General features: G+C 51.3%; 1 protein-coding gene across 1 annotated transcript in view; it reads right to left on the bottom strand.

Moving 5' to 3' along the window:
• LOC144947046 (uncharacterized) overlaps window positions 1-21,455 on the bottom strand; it is a 60,505-nt gene that overhangs the window by 3,904 nt on the left and 35,146 nt on the right. The window lies entirely within an intron of this gene.

Here is a 21,455-nt window from a genome sequence, read left to right as displayed (position 1 = left end):
CAGACCCAGCCACATACCCAGTCACATACCCAGTCACATGACCAGTCACATACCCAGCCACATACCCAGCCACATACCCAGCCACATACCCAGTCACATACCCAGTCACATGACCAGTCACATACCCAGTCACATACCCAGTCACATGACCAGTCACATACCCAGCCACATACCCAGTCACATACCCAGCCACATACCCAGCCACATGACCAGTCACATGACCAGTCACATACCCAGCCACATACCCAGCCACATACCCAGTCACATACCCAGCCACATACCCAGTCACATACCCAGTCACATGACCAGTCACATACCCAGCCACATACCCAGCCACATACCCAGTCACATACCCAGCCACATACCCAGTCACATGACCAGTTACATGACCAGCCACATACCCAGTCACATACCCAGCCACATACCCAGTCACATGACCAGCCACATACCCAGCCACATACCCAGCCACATGACCAGCCACATGACCAGCCACATACCCAGTCACATGACCAGCCACATACCCAGTCACATGACCAGCCACATACCCAGTCACATGACCAGCCACATACCCAGCCACATACCCAGACACATACCCAGTCACATACCCAGCCACATACCCAGCCACATGACCAGTCACATGACCAGCCACATACCCAGTCACATACCCAGCCATATACCCAGCCACATGACCAGCCACATACCCAGTCACATACCCAGCCACATACCCAGCCACATACCCAGCCACATACCCAGTCACATACCCAGTCACATGACCAGTCACATACCCAGCCACATACCCAGTCACATGACCAGTTACATGACCAGCCACATACCCAGTCACATACCCAGTCACATACCCAGCCACATACCAAGTCACATGACCAGCCACATACCCAGTCACATGACCAGCCACATACCCAGTCACATACCCAGCCACATACCCAGTCACATGACCAGTTACATGACCAGCCACATACCCAGTCACATACCCAGCCACATACCCAGTCACATGACCAGCCACATACCCAGCCACATACCCAGCCACATGACCAGCCACATGACCAGCCACATACCCAGTCACATGACCAGCCACATACCCAGTCACATGACCAGCCACATACCCAGCCACATACCCAGACACATACCCAGTCACATACCCAGCCACATACCCAGCCACATACCCAGTCACATGACCAGCCACATACCCAGTCACATGACCAGTCACATACCCAGTCACAGACCCAGCCACATACCCAGTCACATACCCAGCCACATACCCAGTCACATGACCAGCCACATACCCAGTCACATGACCAGTCACATACCCAGTCACATACCCAGCCACATACCCAGCCACATACCCAGCCACATACCCAGTCACATGACCAGTCACATACCCAGTCACATGACCAGCCACATACCCAGTCACATACCCAGCCACATACCCAGCCACATACCCAGCCACATACCCAGTCACATGACCAGCCACATACCCAGTCACATACCCAGTCACGTGACCAGCCACATACCCAGTCACAGACCCAGCCACATACCCAGTCACATGACCAGCCACATACCCAGTCACATACCAAGCCACATACCCAGCCACATACCCAGCCACATACCCAGTCACATGACCAGCCACATACTCAGCTACATACCCAGTCACATACCCAGCCACATGACCAGCCACATACCCAGCCACATACCCAGTCACATGACCAGTCACATGACCAGCCACATACCCAGTCACATACCCAGCCACATACCCAGTCACATGACCAGCCACATACCCAGCCACATACCCAGCCACATGACCAGCCACATGACCAGTCACATACCCAGCCACATACCCAGCCACATGACCAGCCACATGACCAGCCACATACCCAGCCACATACCCAGTCACATGACCAGTCACATGACCAGCCACATACCCAGTCACATACCCAGTCACATGACCAGCCACATACCCAGTCACAGACCCAGCCACATACCCAGTCACATACCCAGTCACATGACCAGCCACATACCCAGTCACATGACCAGCCACATACCCAGTCACATGACCAGCCACATACCCAGCCACATACCCAGCCACATACCCAGCCACATACCCAGTCACATGACCAGCCACATACCCAGTTACATACCCAGTCACATACCCAGCCACATGACCAGCCACATACCCAGCCACATGACCAGCCACATACCCAGTCACATGACCAGTCACATGACCAGCCACATACCCAGTCACATACCCAGCCACATACCAAGTCACATGACCAGCCACATACCCAGTCACATACCCAGCCACATACCCAGTCACATGACCAGCCACATACCCAGCCACATACCCAGCCACATGACCAGCCACATGACCAGCCACATACCCAGCCACATACCCAGTCACATGACCAGTCACATGACCAGCCACATACCCAGTCACATACCCAGCCACATACCCAGTCACATGACCAGCCACATACCCAGCCACATGACCAGCCACATGACCAGCCACATACCCAGCCACATACCCAGTCACATGACCAGTCACATGACCAGCCACATACCCAGTCACATACCCAGCCATATACCCAGTCACATGACCAGCCACATACCCAGTCACATGACCAGCCACATACCCAGTCACATACCCAGTCACATACCCAGTCACATGACCAGCCACATACCCAGCTACATACCCAGCCACATACCCAGTCACATGACCAGCCACATACCCAGCCACATGACCAGCCACATACCCAGTCACATGACCAGCCACATACCCAGTCACATACCCAGCCACATACCCAGTCACATGACCAGCCACATACCCAGCCACATACCCAGTCACATACCCAGTCACAGACCCAGCCACATACCCAGTCACATACCCAGTCACATGACCAGCCACATACCCAGTCACATGACCAGCCACATACCCAGCCACATACCCAGCCACATACCCAGTCACATGACCAGCCACATACCCAGCCACATACTCAGCCACATACCCAGCCACATACCCAGCCACATACCCAGTCACAGACCCAGCCACATACCCAGTCACATACCCAGCCACATGACCAGCCACATACCCAGCCACATGACCAGCCACATACCCAGCCACATACCCAGTCACATGACCAGTCACATGACCAGCCACATACCCAGTCACATACCCAGCCACATACCCAGCCACATGACCAGCCACATACCCAGTCACATGACCAGTCACATACCCAGTCACAGACCCAGCCACATACCCAGTCACATACCCAGCCACATACCCAGTCACATGACCAGCCACATACCCAGTCACATGACCAGTCACATACCCAGTCACATACCCAGCCACATACCCAGCCACATACCCAGCCACATACCCAGTCACATGACCAGTCACATACCCAGTCACATGACCAGCCACATACCCAGTCACATACCCAGCCACATACCCAGCCACATACCCAGCCACATACCCAGTCACATGACCAGCCACATACCCAGTCACATACCCAGTCACATGACCAGCCACATACCCAGTCACAGACCCAGCCACATACCCAGTCACATGACCAGCCACATACCCAGTCACATACCAAGCCACATACCCAGCCACATACCCAGCCACATACCCAGTCACATGACCAGCCACATACTCAGCTACATACCCAGTCACATACCCAGCCACATGACCAGCCACATACCCAGCCACATACCCAGTCACATGACCAGTCACATGACCAGCCACATACCCAGTCACATACCCAGCCACATACCCAGTCACATGACCAGCCACATACCCAGCCACATACCCAGCCACATGACCAGCCACATGACCAGTCACATACCCAGCCACATACCCAGCCACATGACCAGCCACATGACCAGCCACATACCCAGCCACATACCCAGTCACATGACCAGTCACATGACCAGCCACATACCCAGTCACATACCCAGTCACATGACCAGCCACATACCCAGTCACAGACCCAGCCACATACCCAGTCACATACCCAGTCACATGACCAGCCACATACCCAGTCACATGACCAGCCACATACCCAGTCACATGACCAGCCACATACCCAGCCACATACCCAGCCACATACCCAGCCACATACCCAGTCACATGACCAGCCACATACCCAGCTACATACCCAGTCACATACCCAGCCACATGACCAGCCACATACCCAGCCACATGACCAGCCACATACCCAGTCACATGACCAGTCACATGACCAGCCACATACCCAGTCACATACCCAGCCACATACCAAGTCACATGACCAGCCACATACCCAGTCACATACCCAGCCACATACCCAGTCACATGACCAGCCACATACCCAGCCACATACCCAGCCACATGACCAGCCACATGACCAGCCACATACCCAGCCACATACCCAGTCACATGACCAGTCACATGACCAGCCACATACCCAGTCACATACCCAGCCACATACCCAGTCACATGACCAGCCACATACCCAGCCACATGACCAGCCACATGACCAGCCACATACCCAGCCACATACCCAGTCACATGACCAGTCACATGACCAGCCACATACCCAGTCACATACCCAGCCATATACCCAGCCACATGACCAGCCACATACCCAGTCACATGACCAGCCACATACCCAGTCACATACCCAGCCACATACCCAGTCACATGACCAGCCACATACCCAGCCACATACCCAGTCACATACCCAGTCACAGACCCAGCCACATACCCAGTCACATACCCAGTCACTTGACCAGCCACATACCCAGTCACATGACCAGCCACATACCCAGCCACATACCCAGCCACATACCCAGTCACATGACCAGCCACATACCCAGCCACATACTCAGCCACATACCCAGCCACATACCCAGCCACATACCCAGTCACAGACCCAGCCACATACCCAGTCACATACCCAGCCACATGACCAGCCACATACCCAGCCACATGACCAGCCACATACCCAGCCACATACCCAGTCACATGACCAGTCACATGACCAGCCACATACCCAGTCACATACCGAGCCACATACCAAGTCACATGACCAGCCACATACCCAGCCACATACCCAGCCACATGACCAGCCACATGACCAGCCACATACCCAGCCACATACCCAGTCACATGACCAGTCACATGACCAGCCACATACCCAGTCACATACCCAGCCACATACCCAGTCACATGACCAGCCACATACCCAGCCACATGACCAGCCACATGACCAGCCACATACCCAGCCACATACCCAGTCACATGACCAGTCACATGACCAGCCACATACCCAGTCACATACCCAGCCACATACCCAGTCACATACCCAGCCACATACCCAGTCACATACCCAGCCACATACCCAGTCACATGACCAGCCACATGACCAGTCACATACCCCCGGGCCGGGCAGCCAGGGGGTGGCGTGGTGCACTTGGAGGGCTTCGTGGGCGAGCGAGCGAGCGACGTCCCCGCAGCGATGGCGTTCATTGAACGCTTCCCAGCGCCCGGTTGAATTGCGGCTTAGCAGGGTCACCGAGTTGATGTTTTTTGTTCAAGTGATCGTCAAAGAGCAACAAAACTCGAAGGGGAAGAAGCAGAACAAAAAAAGCCACCGTGCAAGGCGCGGCGAGGTGGGTGAGGGGGAAAGTAGGAGGACTCCCTCATTCTCTCTCTCTCGCTCGCTCTCTCCCTTGCCGTGTGTTTCTGTGGAGACGGATTTTGTTTTTGTCCATCGTCGTTTGACCCAAAAACACGGAGTTTTGACGGCGCGTGGTGGTGGTGGTGGTGGGAGGGAGGGAACAAAAAAAATCGAGATGGTAAATAATCGCCCCCGTGCGGCGATTTAACCCCCCCCCCCCGTCTCGTGTAGAAAAACAAGAAAACAAGTTTAAAGTGCAGCCCTGCAATTACCGGCTCGCGCCACTGTTATTGGAAGGATCTCGGCTCGAGAGACCCCCTACAGTGCACACCCCCCCTCGCACCACGAGAGGGTATTTGGCCTACTCTTCCACGGTTTGCCCATACGTCTTGCAAGAGCTTAGGGGGTAAACCAACACCGCCGTTTAGCACGTGCTGGCTACGCACGAAGTTGGACATCGGGGTAACCGCCTGCCGATCGACAAACTGGAGCGCGCCGATTTATACCGCTGGGGTGGACAGAGGCGAGGGGTGGGGGGTGTTGGCATGGGGGGGGGGGACATGGGGGTGAAGCAGTGGTAAGAAACTCTGCACCATCGTTGAGAATGCAGCCGGCGGCTATCGGCAAGCGGCCTTCGACACTCGCAGCTGTGGGATGCGCATCGCAAGCGGTGTCCCAGCAAAGCTTTTGGCCAATTGTGTTTGGTTAATATTTTGTTTTGTTACATCGACAGCAAGATCTTTCACACTCTTTGGTTTCTTTCGGAAAAAGTCACGTAGGTAGAAAAATAATAGATCACGACGTTTCGATCGCAACACACAAGCGATCGTCATCAGGTGGGACAACCACAGTGAAGAAACTGCTGAAGTAGGGTTTAGATCTGCCGTGGCACGAGGTTATATAGGCCTCGGCAGTAGGGGGGGGAGAGCAGAGGTCGCAAACGGGTTTTGATTCCTTACCCGTACCCTACCCGTACCCGGCCGGGTACGGGTAGGGTACGGGTATCGGGTACCTGATTGCGACCTCTGGGATGAAGCCATGTTGCAGGCGCGGGTGGGTTGATTCTAGGGACTTGAATTGTGAGAAGAGACAAAACTTTGGGAAATGAGTGACAAACGGTTACTCACCAGTGACTCACGGCCTACCCGTACCCGGCCGCACCAGGGTCGCAAACGGGTACCCGTACCCGTACCCGGCCGGGTACGGGTAGCCGTGTATCGGGTAGGGTACGGGTATACGGTACCCGGTTGTGACCTCTGGGAGAGAGAGAAGGGGGGGGGGGGAACGGGGCAGAAAGTGGACCCCGCAGCAGCTGCGGATGTCCCTCCTGAAGACGGTCGCTTGTGTTGCGATCGAAACGTCGTGATCTATTATTGTTCTACCCACGTGACTTCACCGAAAGAACCAACGAGTATGGATTCCTGCAGTCACGAAAGCTTCAAAGCGAGATCTTTCAGTGGCACGAGAGCACCGGCGAAGTTACACTAACCACTGGGAGGTGGGGTTAATAATTATTAGACAATGAGGGACACCCCTCTGCTGGTATTCCCCGCCTGTGAATTGGGCGATCGGTGGAGGGGGAGGGTAAGAGGAAAGGAGGCGATGGAGATGGGGGAGAGGAAAGGGAGAGGGGAAATATGGGGGGGGGGTGGGGGGCGGCGGTGATGGTGTATGTCTGGGAATGTGTGCACGGTGGAGGAGATGATCGCATCGAGAGCGAATCAACGAGAGGGGCCGGGGGGGTGGTGTGTGGGAAGGGTGGAGGGGGTGCACGCATCCTAGTCCATGCATCGCCAGTGACGCTCACTAACATCGTGCACATGGGTCGCAAAAAGTAAACGCCGGTCTCTCTCGTTGTCTCTTCTAAAACGAGCGTTATGTTCGGTGGTGGCGCTCAACACGCCATCGACCCCTCTCGCGACTCGTGGCCGCTCCGACCCGCCCCGTGCACGACTTTCGCCGCAGGCGCATCGAATCAACCGTGCGCTGGGACCTCCGTTGACTACTGCTGGGCTGTAGTGGGCAGGGGAGAGGGTGTTCCTGTCTAAGTAACGTGGCCCCCGTAGTTTCAACTGCCGCGCCAAGAGTCACGGTCTTAGATTTTTGTTTTGTTTTACCCAAATGTGATCAGTGGCTTGCAAATCGGCGCTTAAATTGGGAGAGGAAAAAAACCCAGCACGGTGGCTGCGGCCACCCCTGGCGGCAGACTAATGCCTATTTACAGTTAGTGAGTTAATCCTCTCCATCCCCACTGGGACATGAGGCCGCAACGAGTTCCCATCCACTGCTTCCTGCCCTTGGCAACATGTTGAGCCTCGCCCCAAGAGAGGTCGATCGCTGCCACCACATCAGCTCGTTACTGCACGGCCTCGCGCCAGTTGGTCACGGGTCTTCCCTGGTTTCTATTCACCCAGCGGTGTCCACCTTAGGGGCAATTGTGTTGGCATGCGGTCCTGGTCCATTCTGAGGACGTGTCCGAGCCACCCGAGTCGCCGTCTCTCGCGATGTCTCGTGAGTGAGTGTGTGCTGCGTGTGCGATATCAAGACAGCCTCGATTTAAAGCAATCGTGACTGCAGGGATTCATCTTCTTGGTTCTTTCGGTAAAGTCACGTAGAAGGGAAGTAATAAAATAACAAAAATCAAACATGATTATTTTATTATGTTTTATTTTTGTTATTTTATTACTTATTATTACTTATTATTTTATTATGTTTTATTTTTGTTATTTTATTACTTATTATTACTTATTATTTTATTATGTTTTATTTTTGTTATTTTATTACTTCCCTTCTACGTGACTTTACCGAAAGAACCAAGAAGATTAAGACAGCCTGTTTACAGGCCGGGGCATGTACTGCCTCTCCTGCACCTTGTGTCACACGGTGTGGTATCTGCCACTGGGGGGGGTTTCACCTTGGCCAGACTACAGCGGGGGGCACTGACGTGGCCGAGGTGAGATAGGCACGGAGGTGCTTCGAGTTTCCGAAGCATCGAAGCGCCCGTGCCTTTGTGCCGTGCGTAAAGACGGAATCTATTTTTGTTGCTGTTGTGATGCTGCGGTGGGCAGTGGTGTAGGAGAAGATTCGCTGCCCGAAATGTTGCCCGTTATGTGATTGTGTCCTCGCGAGGCGGGGGAGTGTTGGAGGGGGGTGTTATTGACCGAATGTGTTGACCTCTCTGTCCTTTTCCCTTAAGTCTCAGTGTTGCTGAGCGAGATAGGGGCATAGCGAGGATTGGCAGCAAGCGGGCTTCATATGGGCCTTTTGATGTACCATGCATCGTGACGGTGGTGGCGTGCGTCTGTTGTTGTGCGTGCGCCAGCTATGAATCTGCCGAGCATATGCCTCGTGAAGTAATGTGCGGATAAAAGAGATAAACACGGTCTGAAGTGTGTGCATGTTGAACTTCTTTCGCGCCGTATGGAGCCAAGCGCGCGGGGGAAGGACAAGGGCCACATGCGTGGCATGAAGTTCAATTATTCGGAAATTCGGTGTTGCCTTCCACCTGGTGCACAGTTTCTTGCGACCACTTTTTGTGTGTGCGTCAATGATCCACTGCTGGATGAAGGCCTCCTCACACGGGGGGAGGGGGGGGATTTTTTTTTGGTCAGATCGCGTTATTTATAAATGTGTCGTAACCCTCCACCACCCGACACGGCCAAACAGTAAAAATGTGTCACGTTTTTCAAAGGACAAAATAATTCACTTTAGCCCACCGGTGTGCTGAAGAGAGAATCAACAGCATTTTAAAATTTGAGTAGTACGACGTTTCGCTGATAATTACAATCAGCTTCATCGGGCAAGAATGGTGAAGCTCTCCTGTTTCTGAAAAACGTGACGCATTTTTTACTGTTTGGCCGTGTCGGGAGGGGGGGGGGGAGGTCTGACCGTACTTGCGGAGTGGATTGTTGAAGGTTAGGAGGGGGGTAGGATGTATCTCCATGATCCATTCGGATATCATCGCTCGCCACTGATGCTAGCCGTCGCGCCGGGAATCGAACTCAGGTTGACGGAGCAAAAGGCTGGGCCACAGTGCGTGTTGACCCATCATCATATCTCACGACTTGCGTCGCGGGTTTTTGCGTAATATTATTTGTCGCCCTTTCGAAAATCACGCTGCATATTTTGCTCGCTTCAACAACAACAAAGTTTTCCCTTTCAATCGAACACAAAAAGGCTTTTTCTCTAAATGCAGCCTTCAATCATATGTAGGTCAAAAGGAATATTTGGGCCAAAAAATATACATCAGCCGTTACATTCTCTCTTAAAACATCCTGAAGGGTTTCACCAAACGCCTTGAACGGAATTTTTCTCTTCCCTTCTTTTACTTACAGGAGGAATCAAATTCCTGGAAACTTGCAATTGGATCGTTTCCAGAAATCTGCGCACGAGTTTAACCCTTCGACCTCGGAGGCCTTGACTCAGGTATGCAAGAGAGAGAGAGTGAGTGAGTGTGCGTGTGTGGGTGCCGGCCGGAGCCTGCTTGCCTTCAAACGCAACGCAATGTTTTCGTTTAAAATAACAGTCTGCAACACTACCTGCGGCATGAAACAATCGATTTTGAAAATCCTCCCCACTGCTGTCGCCTATTTTATATATATTTAATTCAGGTCCACCTTTATTCAATAACTGCCAGCGGTATAAATTAATTACCCGTTGTTTCTCTCCTAAGCATGTCTGCAATTGTTTAATGGCATGCGGAGACTTTTATCCAGCAGGACAAGGATAATTTATGGGGTGATAATGACTTTTGTCCATTTCATTAACAATGGTTTTAGGCGATTTACACCTCGTATCCCCTCTGAATTCTAACAATTGATTACATGCGTCGCAGTGCCAGAAATATAAAAACCAAAGTATTGTACATTCCAGGGTCGCGAGAGTCGTAACCATGCATCGGTTAATGGTCGATTCTTAATCTCGCGATAGAACCGTCGAATTGCAGGAAGGATGTATGGATAAAAAAAAAATGTTCGCATACAAATGCAGTGAGTTCGAGTGACCTTTCCAACGACAAGAAAACGTAGACATTTATCGCAACAAAAATAATCAAATTGTCGAATCGGGGACCTGACGATTAATCGATTCGTTTCCCCTCTCGAATGGTCACCAAAACCCGAAACCTGCCAGTCGGATTCATAGAGGCTGTGCTAACGATTTCACCGTCATCGCAGCTGAACGTCTACTTGTTTTCTTTACGCAGTGCATTTCATTTCCAAATGACATTATTAAGGCACAGCACTTTCGCAAATGATGAACACAAATATCCCCTCCCCTCGTTCCCCCTCGTATAGCCTTAACAGACTGTAGGGGCAAGTGCTGTTAGCGAGCACCTATGAAGGCCGCAACGGCACACGAAGGGGATGGGTGGCCAGAGCCACGCCCGGCCGCCTTTGCCTCCCCAGTGGCGCCGTTTTACACATCGCATCAAGTACTCATTTGAGGCCGAGTCGACTTAGGGGAGGCCCAGCACCGGTTCAAATATTCGCCACTGCTATTGGTCGTGAGCAGGGATCGAATTGGCGTCGGCAGTTTCGAAGGGCAGTTTCGAGCACAAACGCATGCGTGCTCCCACGGTGCCCCTGATCCTGTCAGATCTCGCAAGCTAAGCAGGGGCCTGACCGTGGACAGAGCGTCCGGGACGGTGCAACCGGCATGCGTTGCACGGGCGCTGTGAGCAGCTGCCGGGCCACGTCATGAGCGAAGGGCCTTGTGGCAGCGATGTCCTTCGTTGGACTGTGCTTGTACGCTCCCGCGTCTACGCTCCCGAACCTAATGCCAACCAACCATCGTGATTGTACAAATTATTTGGTGGTGATGCTACTGCTGCTGCGTTGGCAGTCGTGCACAAGCACAAACAACAACAACAAAAGTCGACGCCTTCGTCAATAGCACCACGGCCTTAAAATGAATAAGGAATCGACGACGATATATACATGTACTCCTCTACTTACGAACACTCGACTTACGAACTTTCAGAGATATACGAACAAAACTGTCCGTAAGTCCAGTTGCCCGTTCGGACCGAGAGTCGTAAGTTCAACCGTCGCGCAATAGATGGCGGTGGTGGCATCTACATCTGCAGAACGTGAAGAACCAGTGGCATCTACGTCTACAGGAGATTACATAACGTTTAAAGCCATTCCCCGTGTTTAGTGTACATGTCGTACAACACGTTTGGAATCGACAGGAGTTGGACTTGCAAACAAATCGACTTACGAAGAGAACTCTGGAACCTAACTCGTTCGTAAGTAGAGGGGTCTCTGTATTATCTGCTCTCCGGCCTCTCTACTTTCGTGCTATGAAGGGCCATTACCCGAAACGTCGCGTGGTGGTTATAGTCCGATGAAAAGAGATTGATAGCTCATAGGATTTCTGCAGGATAAAGATTCCGATGATTCAAATAACCTTCGCGACCCACACCACATGCACGACCCTAACCCTCATCCAGCAGCGGATCGGCTGTATGCGCGTCGACAGCGTCCGTGTGCCGGTAGCATCACGGTAAAAAAAAGAAACATGGGATCCTAATAACCCAATAAATTATTAATTTTTTTTTTTTTACCAGGTAAGGTCCACTGAGCTGTACAGCTCTTTTTCAAAAGCGACTTGGCTATCACAAATGATAGCTCGGCGAAGTGGCTTATCGCGTGGAACTTTAGAGCAGCCAAATACTCTAAACGCGCATTGTTGTTGATTCTAAACGTGGAGGGAAAAACCGGAGGACCCGAAGAAAAATCCACGCGATCACCGGGAGAGAGGTAGTTAGCATCTCCTAGCAACCGTGATGATGATGAGAGAGACGCAAACTCCACATATACAGCAGCCATCAGGGTCGGGATCGAACCCACGACCTCCCGTATACCAGGCGAGGTAGTTAACATCTCCTAGCAACCGTGATGATGAGAGAGAGATGCAAACTCCAAATATACAGCAGCAGGCGTCAGGGTCGGGATATAACCCACGACCTCCTTGTATACCAGTTGAGGTAGTTAACATCTCGCCACCGGGAGAGAGACACCGCAAACTCTAAATAAAGAACAGGCGTCAGAGTTGGGATTCAAACCCACGACCTCCTGCATACCAGGCGAGGTGGTCAACATCTCGCCACGGCAGTGCCCCATTATGCTCACGGGCCAAAATGAACGGCCGTGCCCTTGGCACGTCACGTCGCGCTGCGATGGAACCAACGTGGCCTTGCGATACCAGCGGGTCCTGGTGGCCTCCACAATGCGCAGGGGCCACTGCTGACCCACGTCCACGCCGCGCGGGTAACGGGCGGTCGGTGGAGGCGGAATCAAGCGGAAACTATTCCCGCACCCCCGGCGGGCCCTCGCAGCGAGAGTTTACATTCGTGGCGATCTCGAGTTTGTGCGACTTCGGGGCGGAAACTCTGGATCGGCGCCCGGGGTTTTGTCGCGCTCACTTCAGGCTCCCGGGCGCATTCTTTGCCGCTTGGCCTCTGACCAACGGAGCCAGCGCCAAGATCCGGTGTGGTGAGAGAGAGACGGGGGGGACGGGGGGGGGTCGACTGGCCGTGTGACGGCTGCGGTTGCCACATATCCCGGTTTGTCCAGGATTCGCCCTCTTGTTGAAGGTAGCTGTCCTGGGAAATCTGCGCGTGAAATAGTCGGCCTTCCCGGGACGTTTCAACGTATGTTTTTTTGTCGGTTGCGTAATCATCAGATGTGAATGCGATGTGCAGCCAACTGGCACGGGGTTGAGGTCTGGAACTTAAAATCCCTGCCTGCAAACCTTCGCGAATCCTCCCTCAAGTCAACAGTGGTTGGCCTGTGAATAGACTCATCCCCGCCACAGGGGTGTGGAATTTCCATCACTGGCTGTAACCAGGAGATGAGCACCACCACCACCCCATGAAGGCTCATTTGTGTTTTACATGAAACAAAAAAACTTTCTGGTAGCTTTCACCGCTTCACTGCAGAATCTATTTGGATGGTTTTGAGTCCGTGCCAGGCGGATGTTTTATTCTATTTGCCGTATTAGGCTCTACTGTCTTGGGAAAAACCCACAAGTCTTACCAGAACATTAAGAGTCATCGTTATTGTCAGTTGCGTAATAACAATACACGAGGCAATGCGTTGACGGTGCAGTTCGTGTCTCGTATTGTGGCACGGCATGTCCCGGTCTGCTTGAACCTCCAAAGCGGCAACACTGTAGCTCATGACTGTGGTGCTCGCACATCCAGTACATGACCAATGGATAACAATAACGGCAGGTGGGTTCGTGAACCTATCTGTGCAGACCTTTCAGCGTTGTCTCCTGGCGGCGCGTGGATTCTCTCCGGGGTACACCTAGGAGATGGAGTGACGAATTCCGTCTGTGCGCAGGAGGTGGAATTGGTGGCATCTCAGCTACCGAAAGCCAACGACGTTCTGGTTGGTGTCCGTCTTAAGTGTTTTGCAGAGCCGCGTTTAAAAAAAAAAAACAACGGCAGTAGCACGGTAAGTCTTGACTGCGGTGCTATTGTCCAACGATTACATCTGGCATCATTCCCCTTCAGGGTAGCGTTCGGAATATCAGCAGTGGTGGGGGTGGGAGACATTCATCCGACAGTGGATAGATCATGACTCATGATGGAAGATATTCTTCTTCTTCTTCTCATGATCGGTCACGAGGGGGCGGGGGGGGGGGGTTCTTTTTCCAATTCAGAAGTGTGAAGCCGAGCGATGGCGGTTTGTTTTGAGAGAGAGCAGAGGGGATCCCAGTTGGCGAGTGGCACGTGGAGGAGTGGTGGAGGAAGGGGTTGCGAGGTGGAAGGGCGGGGGGAGAAGTAGGATTTGTGGGGGGGGGGGGGTGGGGCGGGGGATGTGTGGAAACGCGCTCGGGGGATGCCAGAAATGCTTTCGTGAAAAAGCGACCGCGAAACGAGAGCCAAACCCGCTGGCTCTCGGGGACGGCAGGAGGGCTCCCTGATGGAGACTTAATCGCGGCGGCTCGAGCTTGGTTTTGAATTAGCGGCGTGCGCGGGCAACGCAAACGCGGGTTTCCCTTACCTGCATTCATCGTCGGGTATTTATTTATTCATTCTCCACCAAACAGGTGGTGGTGACTATAACTCGGCCACACGAGAGAGAAAAAAAGCCGAAACCAGATGGATGAATTTCATTTCTCGCGGAGAGTGCCCTTGGGCTATTGACGCTGGGCAAGACGCCAGCAATTTGCAGCGAGCAAGGGTGACTGCTGATGAGACGCTGAATTTCGAAACCGGTCCAGAGTTTGCTTCTTATTGAAAACGGATGCTGCCGATGACAGACGCACTCGCATTCCGAAAGGCCGTGCGGCAGATTGGTTGCGTGGAATAAAACGAAAATAGCTACTGTCTTTGTTTTTCTGTTTACGCGGAGTGACGAATGTGGGAAGCGGGAGTCGTTGTATTTGTTTCGTGGCAAACGGGCGTGGGTCCGCACGGAGAGGTGAGTGCGGTTCGGGGTGTGATGTCCGTGTGACCTTTGGCCCCGAATTCCAAGCAGAGTGCTCGTTTCCCCTTACGCGACCTTTCACCCCAGCGCTGCCGAGTCTGGATTCTCTTGCTGCTCGGGGGTAGAGGTGGGGGGGGGAGATCAAATAGAAAAAAAAAACCTTCACTGCAATTCCCACAGAGAAGAATTCACGATTTGTGTTGTGTCCGTTGTCGGTGGTCACTGAATGAACCCCACACGCCTAACCTGGACGCCTAAATCGGACACCCACGTGCCTTCAACAGTGCACGTTCAACAGCGCACGTTCAACCCTGGAGAGGTAATCATCAGGGCCATTCTCCGATGATGTACGTAGTTCTGGCCCGATGAAGCTGATTGTAATTATCAGCGAAACGTCGGACTACTCAAATTTTAAATGCTGTTGATTCTCTCTTCAGCACACCGGTGGGCTAAAGAAGTCAATTAATTTGTCCTTTGAAAACGTGATACATTTTTTTACTCTTTGGCCGTGTCGGGTGGTGGAGGGTTACGACATATTTATAAATAACTCGATCTGACCCAAAAACCTATATTATGAATAATATTGGTCGCGAAAGCCTGCTACGTGTTAAATTGATGTACGTACGTAGAACTTCTTCCGCAACGTAAGCAGCCAACCGCGCTAATCGGAGGTGCGGGGGCAAAGACAACAAACTAAACACAAAAAGCAGTTCAAAGAATTGTTTTTTTCTTAGCAATCTAGATTGTAAAAGTGGCAGAGCTCCAGTGGATTCCTAATATCGGTAGGAAGAAGAGGCGTTCCGCACGGCCGCAGAAGCGCATGATGATGCTTCGAAAGCCGAAGCGAGTTCACAAGAAGTGGCAAAACAAACTCGTTCTCTTGGACTTTCTCAACGAGCGTCGAGGCCGCGTTCGTGCAACTTCGCGGTGAAATATGAACGCGGTTGAAGTTTGCCAATTTGTTCGGCGGTTCGAAAGTTTCACGCTGCCTAAATTGTCAACAGCTGAAATGGAAAAAAAGATGTAAAAATATCCACCACTATGAAATCATCATTATTCATAATCATCATCATTATTAATAATCAACGATTTTTGGGTTTAGATCGCGTTATTTATAAATGTGTCGTAACCCTCCACCACCCGACACGGCCAATCAGTAAAAAAAAAAAGTGTCACGTTGACAAAAGACAAATAGTTCACTGCTTTAGCCCACCGGTGTGGGTGGACAGAAGCGACGCGGGACGGTGAGTTAATGAGTTAATGATGACGTCACCCTGCTGCTGCTGCTCTATATAAGAACGGGAGACACAGCAGAGCCTCACCATTCTGGCGAATTGCCCGATGATGCTGGATGCAATTACCAGCGAAACGTCGTACTCAAATTGTAAATGTTGTGGTTCCACGCTTCAACACACCGGTGGGCTAAAGCAGTGAACTATTTGTCTTTTGTCAACGTGACACTTTTTTTTACTGATTGGCCGTGTCGGGTGGTGGAGGGTTACGACACATTTATAAATAACGCGATCTAAACCCAAAAATCGTTGATTATGAACAATATTGGTCGCGAAAGCCTACGTGTTAAACTGACCATCATCATTATTAATAATCATCATCATTTTTAATTTTGGCAAAGCATTAAAACCCAGATCCCTGGTGTGAGGAGTGATTTCAGCAGGTGTGGCCTTAAAATATCCACACGGCGGAGGCAATGGTGGTGAGCGTGCGGGTGGCAACGTCGTATTAAAACACGCACTGCCCGACCACCTCGCTCCCCCCGCGCCCCCCACGTTTGAACGTCGCGAAAACCCCTGGCCGTTGTCTTGTTACGAGTAGTTCACAGCCCCCCAACCCTCCACCACCCCCCCACCCCGACTCTTGTGGGGTTTGGTGAGATATTCGCCTCGTACGTATATGCACGTACGTTGAAACTTCTTTCGCGCCGTGCGTAGCCAACCGTGCTATTCGGAGGGATTCTGTCGCAGTCGCAACGGTGAGCGCACGCCGTTTCGATTGTGTCTTCCGGCCCGGGCATTTGAAACAACGTGGCGAGTTTCTTGAATCGCCGTCCCGCGTCGCTTCTGTCCACCCAAAGCAGTGCGGATAGTGGAGGCCCCCCCCCACCCACCCCGCCACAGTAGAGTTGATCGGAAGGTCAGACGTGGTGGGGTAAAGTGTGGGTACCCCGACCTCTTGGAAGACGTCTTGACACCGCGGAAGTGGAGGCAGCAATACCCTCTTCCCGGCGGTGTTCACTAAAGGAGGCGCTGGCAGCAGCGGGCACGCAAGCGAGCAATTGCAGGGCCGCACTTTATCCCCGTCACGTGTCAAGCAATTTTTACTATTGTGACCATACATATTCAGTATATTTAACACGTAGGCTTTTGCGACCAATATTATTCATAATCAACGTTTTTGGGTTATAAATGTGTCATAACCCTCCACCACCCGACACGGCCAATCAGCAAAAAAGTGTCACGTTGACAAAAGACAAATAGTTCACTTCGTGAATTGCCCGATGATGCTGGATGCAATTACCAGCGAAACGTCGTACAACTCAAAAATTTAAAATGTTGTGGTTTCACGCTTCAACACACCGGTGGGCTAAAGTAGTGAACTATTTGTCTTTTGTCAACGTGACACTTTTTTTGCTGATTGGCCGTGTCGGGTGGAGGGTTACGACACATTTATAAGTAACGCGATCTAACCCAAAAACGTTGATTATGAATATTCAGTATATGTACACGTGTAAAGTTCAAGTCTGGCTCTTCAGTACATTTTATGGCGATGACAAGTGGACCAAAGCTGCCCTCTGCAGGGGAAAGAGTGATGGCACAATTGGCACAGCGGCAAGAGAGGGGAAAATTCAGAAGTGATTTCGCAATCATGTGAGCATGCAGGCAGTGCGCTCATCATCTGTTCACAACCCTGAGCCAGCGGTGGAAATTCCACATTTGTATGGCAGGAGTGAGGCTATCTTAAAGGACAACCACTGCTGATTTCCCCAGGAAGTGGAGCTTGTTTTATTAACCCTATGATGGGTTGAGTCAACCCCCTAGCTAGGATCTTATATATATGTGTGTTCTGAGTGGCTGAGCCACTTGGAACACATAGGATATATATTAAAAAAATGACATATGGATGAAGGAATGCTTTAACCTTTGTTTACTGAAAAAAATATCTTAAGCTGTGAACATTATTAAAGATGCCAAGAAATGTTTGCTTTCTCTCAAGATTCACATTTCAATTGTTTATATATATTTTACAGTCTGTGAAATTGAATTTCAGTAATGATCACATCACTCACAATTTTACCCGACAATTTCTGAACACTGGATTGATGTTATCTAATTTTTCTAAATGTCATTTCCCGCCACCGTGAGCAATATGACGGATAGGGGTCAAAGGTGGCGGCTGTTTTGATTAGATTCCTGGGGCAAGCTGCATGGGTCAGAGTGTAAAGGTCAAGGTGAGCTGATTAGCTGCCTGCGTTTTTTTTTGTTGCGGCTTCACATCTGATGTGCAAATGTAACCAACATGTTTTTTTCTTTTGCTCGTATTGAAATAGGCACGGAAGGGAATTCTTAATTTGTCCGTCAATCCACGGACCTTGTTTGTTGCTATACACAAGGCACATGGGGCTGTCCTCGTTTTCATGAGCAGAACTCAACACGTTTGTCAATATAACACCGTGGCCTTAAAAGGAAACGTATAATAGGTGATGTTTTGGGCAATGGTCCGTCTTTATAGCTAGTAAACAGAGAGGCCAGAGAGGGGATAAATAAGAGTTGGAGACCGCACTGGGGCCTGGTAAGAAAAAAAAGTTCCTGATGAACAAAAATTATGAACATTTTAAAATTGGCATATGAATAGTTATATCGATGAGACCTTTTTTGCCAGGATGAAAATGATGGAAAAAAAATGGATTTACCCTTTTTCGGCAATAAAACAGGTCTTAAGGTGTTCTAACACCAAATAGATACCTATTGCAAGACATTGTCTGCATTAACCACACATACGTGTGGCAAAACAAAAACATGCTCTGATAAAAAAATATATGGCATTGTCTTTGAAACTGATTGGCCTACTCCAGAGACAGCCTTCTTTATGGCCTTATCTCACCAGTGTGAGACCAGAGAATGCCAAAAGGCGAACAGCACAAATGCAATGCAAGTTTGGACACTTTAACACCTGTCTTATTTCCAGAAAGGGTAAAGCAAATTCGTATTATGCCAAGGTTAGGCCAACGTTCGGATGTGATTGGAACTGTGGGACCAACATTAGCCCAACATTGGTCCAAAGTTGAGAATTACTTTTGCTGTGCTTGACCACTACTGCCAACACGGCCACCATCCTATAATCTCACCCAGATCTGGAAGAACGTTGGCAAACAGAGTGGAACAACGAGGACGTGCAGAATGAACACCTCCTCGTTTAAGTCCCAAACATCGCATCTCCTGGTTTTGAAATCCTCAAACACACCAGTGGTGGAACCATCAACCGACATCAGAACGTCAACAGGCCGATGCGTGCATCTCCTCCGCAAACGGAAGAGAGACGCACAGAGATGCACTGAGACTCCGAGGAACACACCACGCTTCCGATGTGCACGTTTGGCTACATAAGGTGCTAAAGAAGTTAAACATAAATTTTGATTTAAAGCTTTCGTGACTGCAGGGATTCATCTTCTTGGTTCTGTCGGAAAGACAGCGTCTGAATTTCAGACGCTGTCTTTCCGACAGACCTGTTCTTCACCTGAGGACGGATACTTGCGTTGTGGCCGAAACGTCGTGAGAATTATTTTATTATGTTATATTTTTATTATTTTATTATTTCCCATCTACGTGACTTTACCGAAAGAACCAAGAAGAAGTTAAACATAGAGACTCGGAGATACATTAACGACAAGCCATGGTGCGATTGTGGCCATGCAACTCAAACTGTGGACTATTTAGTAAACCATTGGTCTGCGCTCATTAAAAGGAAGAGGAGGAACGGAAAAACGACACGAACTATCTCTCTCCTGAAGCCCTCTCGTCATGGCCAGCAGCAGACCTCGACATTGGCATTTAGCTCCTAAACTGTCTGCTGCCATACGCAAGAATAAAATCGTGAAAATAATTGTTTGAACATTTTTTGTAGAGGCCGTGATGGACAGATCGGTCGTGGAATGTGCTTGTAAACTGAGAGCGACAAAAAAAAACAGATATGTGCTGCTGCTGCTGCTGCTGTTGTTTTGCTAACACAAGCAAGTATCTGCTGTGGCCACATGGACTTCCCTGGTTCCCCAAGCACATTCAAGCACGGGCCTGTTTGAACGTTCGGCGGCAGCCAACAAACGGTCGGTGTTACGCCGACTTTTGCGGGTCGGTGTCAAATCGACGCGCGGGTCAGTGGGCACACGAACGGCGGCAACGGCAACGGTAGCTGGCAGCTCCGTTACCCAAACTCCACAACAGTCGTTAGCCATTGCCCCTGCCCTCATCCCCGGTCAACCCACGACGTGGCACCGCGTTTTTGGCGCGAGCCCACGGACGGACGCGGCACCGTGGGCCCCGTCGATAAAAGTTTCCTTGCACTCGAGCCCCCCGCGGCAAGAAGTGCGCCGGAGAGGTTTCATCCGCCCCCTTAGCGGAAAGAGCAAAAGTTACAAGTTCGTAACGCGCGGCGCAAGTTCCCGTAGGTCCGCAGGCAGCGCGCAACCAAAGCGTGCGAGGTTGGCGGGGGGCGGGGGGGGCGGAGCGTGTGCGTTGCGCGATCGCGCGGAGACAAACGGCGGATTCTTGGAATGTTTGCGCCGGTGTTGACATCCCCCTTCGGCTCCGCCGAGATGAGTCCCCGGGAGGGCGTGCGCGACGGAAAAACACCGCGGGGGAAAAACAGAGACGTGGCGAGGTTGTCGACGAGTGGCCGCGAGCGACTGTTTGCGTCGAAGCGCTTCCGAGCGTGTCCACCGAGAATCTTCGACTCAAAATTAACGGGGGAAAGTCATCGTGACGTGAGGGGCCGTCGTTGCCTCTGCAAGATTGCCAGCTCACCGGCATTGATTCAAGCAAGCCTGACCCTGCTGATGGGGGCACAGTTGTTTTGAAACCAGCCCAGAATTGTTCCTTGTACGCAATCAATGCTGCATTGGTCAACAGCTTGTGAAGGCCGCGCCGGCCAGTTTGTGTTGAACTTTTGACCCTCAGGCTGTCGGCTATCCAACCATCGCTTTTGTTAATATTACAACACACACTGCCTTGCGGTGGGCAACCGACACGATTCTCAAAGTCACATCACCACCATTTGTTGTTTTTCGCGATGATGTTTTCCCATTTTTGTTTCGTACGCTTGACACGCTGAT

The sequence above is a fragment of the Lampetra fluviatilis genome, chromosome 43, assembly GCF_964198595.1.
Source record: "Lampetra fluviatilis chromosome 43, kcLamFluv1.1, whole genome shotgun sequence".
In the NCBI taxonomy this organism is placed as follows: Eukaryota; Metazoa; Chordata; class Hyperoartia; order Petromyzontiformes; family Petromyzontidae; genus Lampetra; species Lampetra fluviatilis.
Note: the sequence above shows the minus strand (reverse complement) of the source record. Positions and strands in the feature narration are given on the sequence as shown.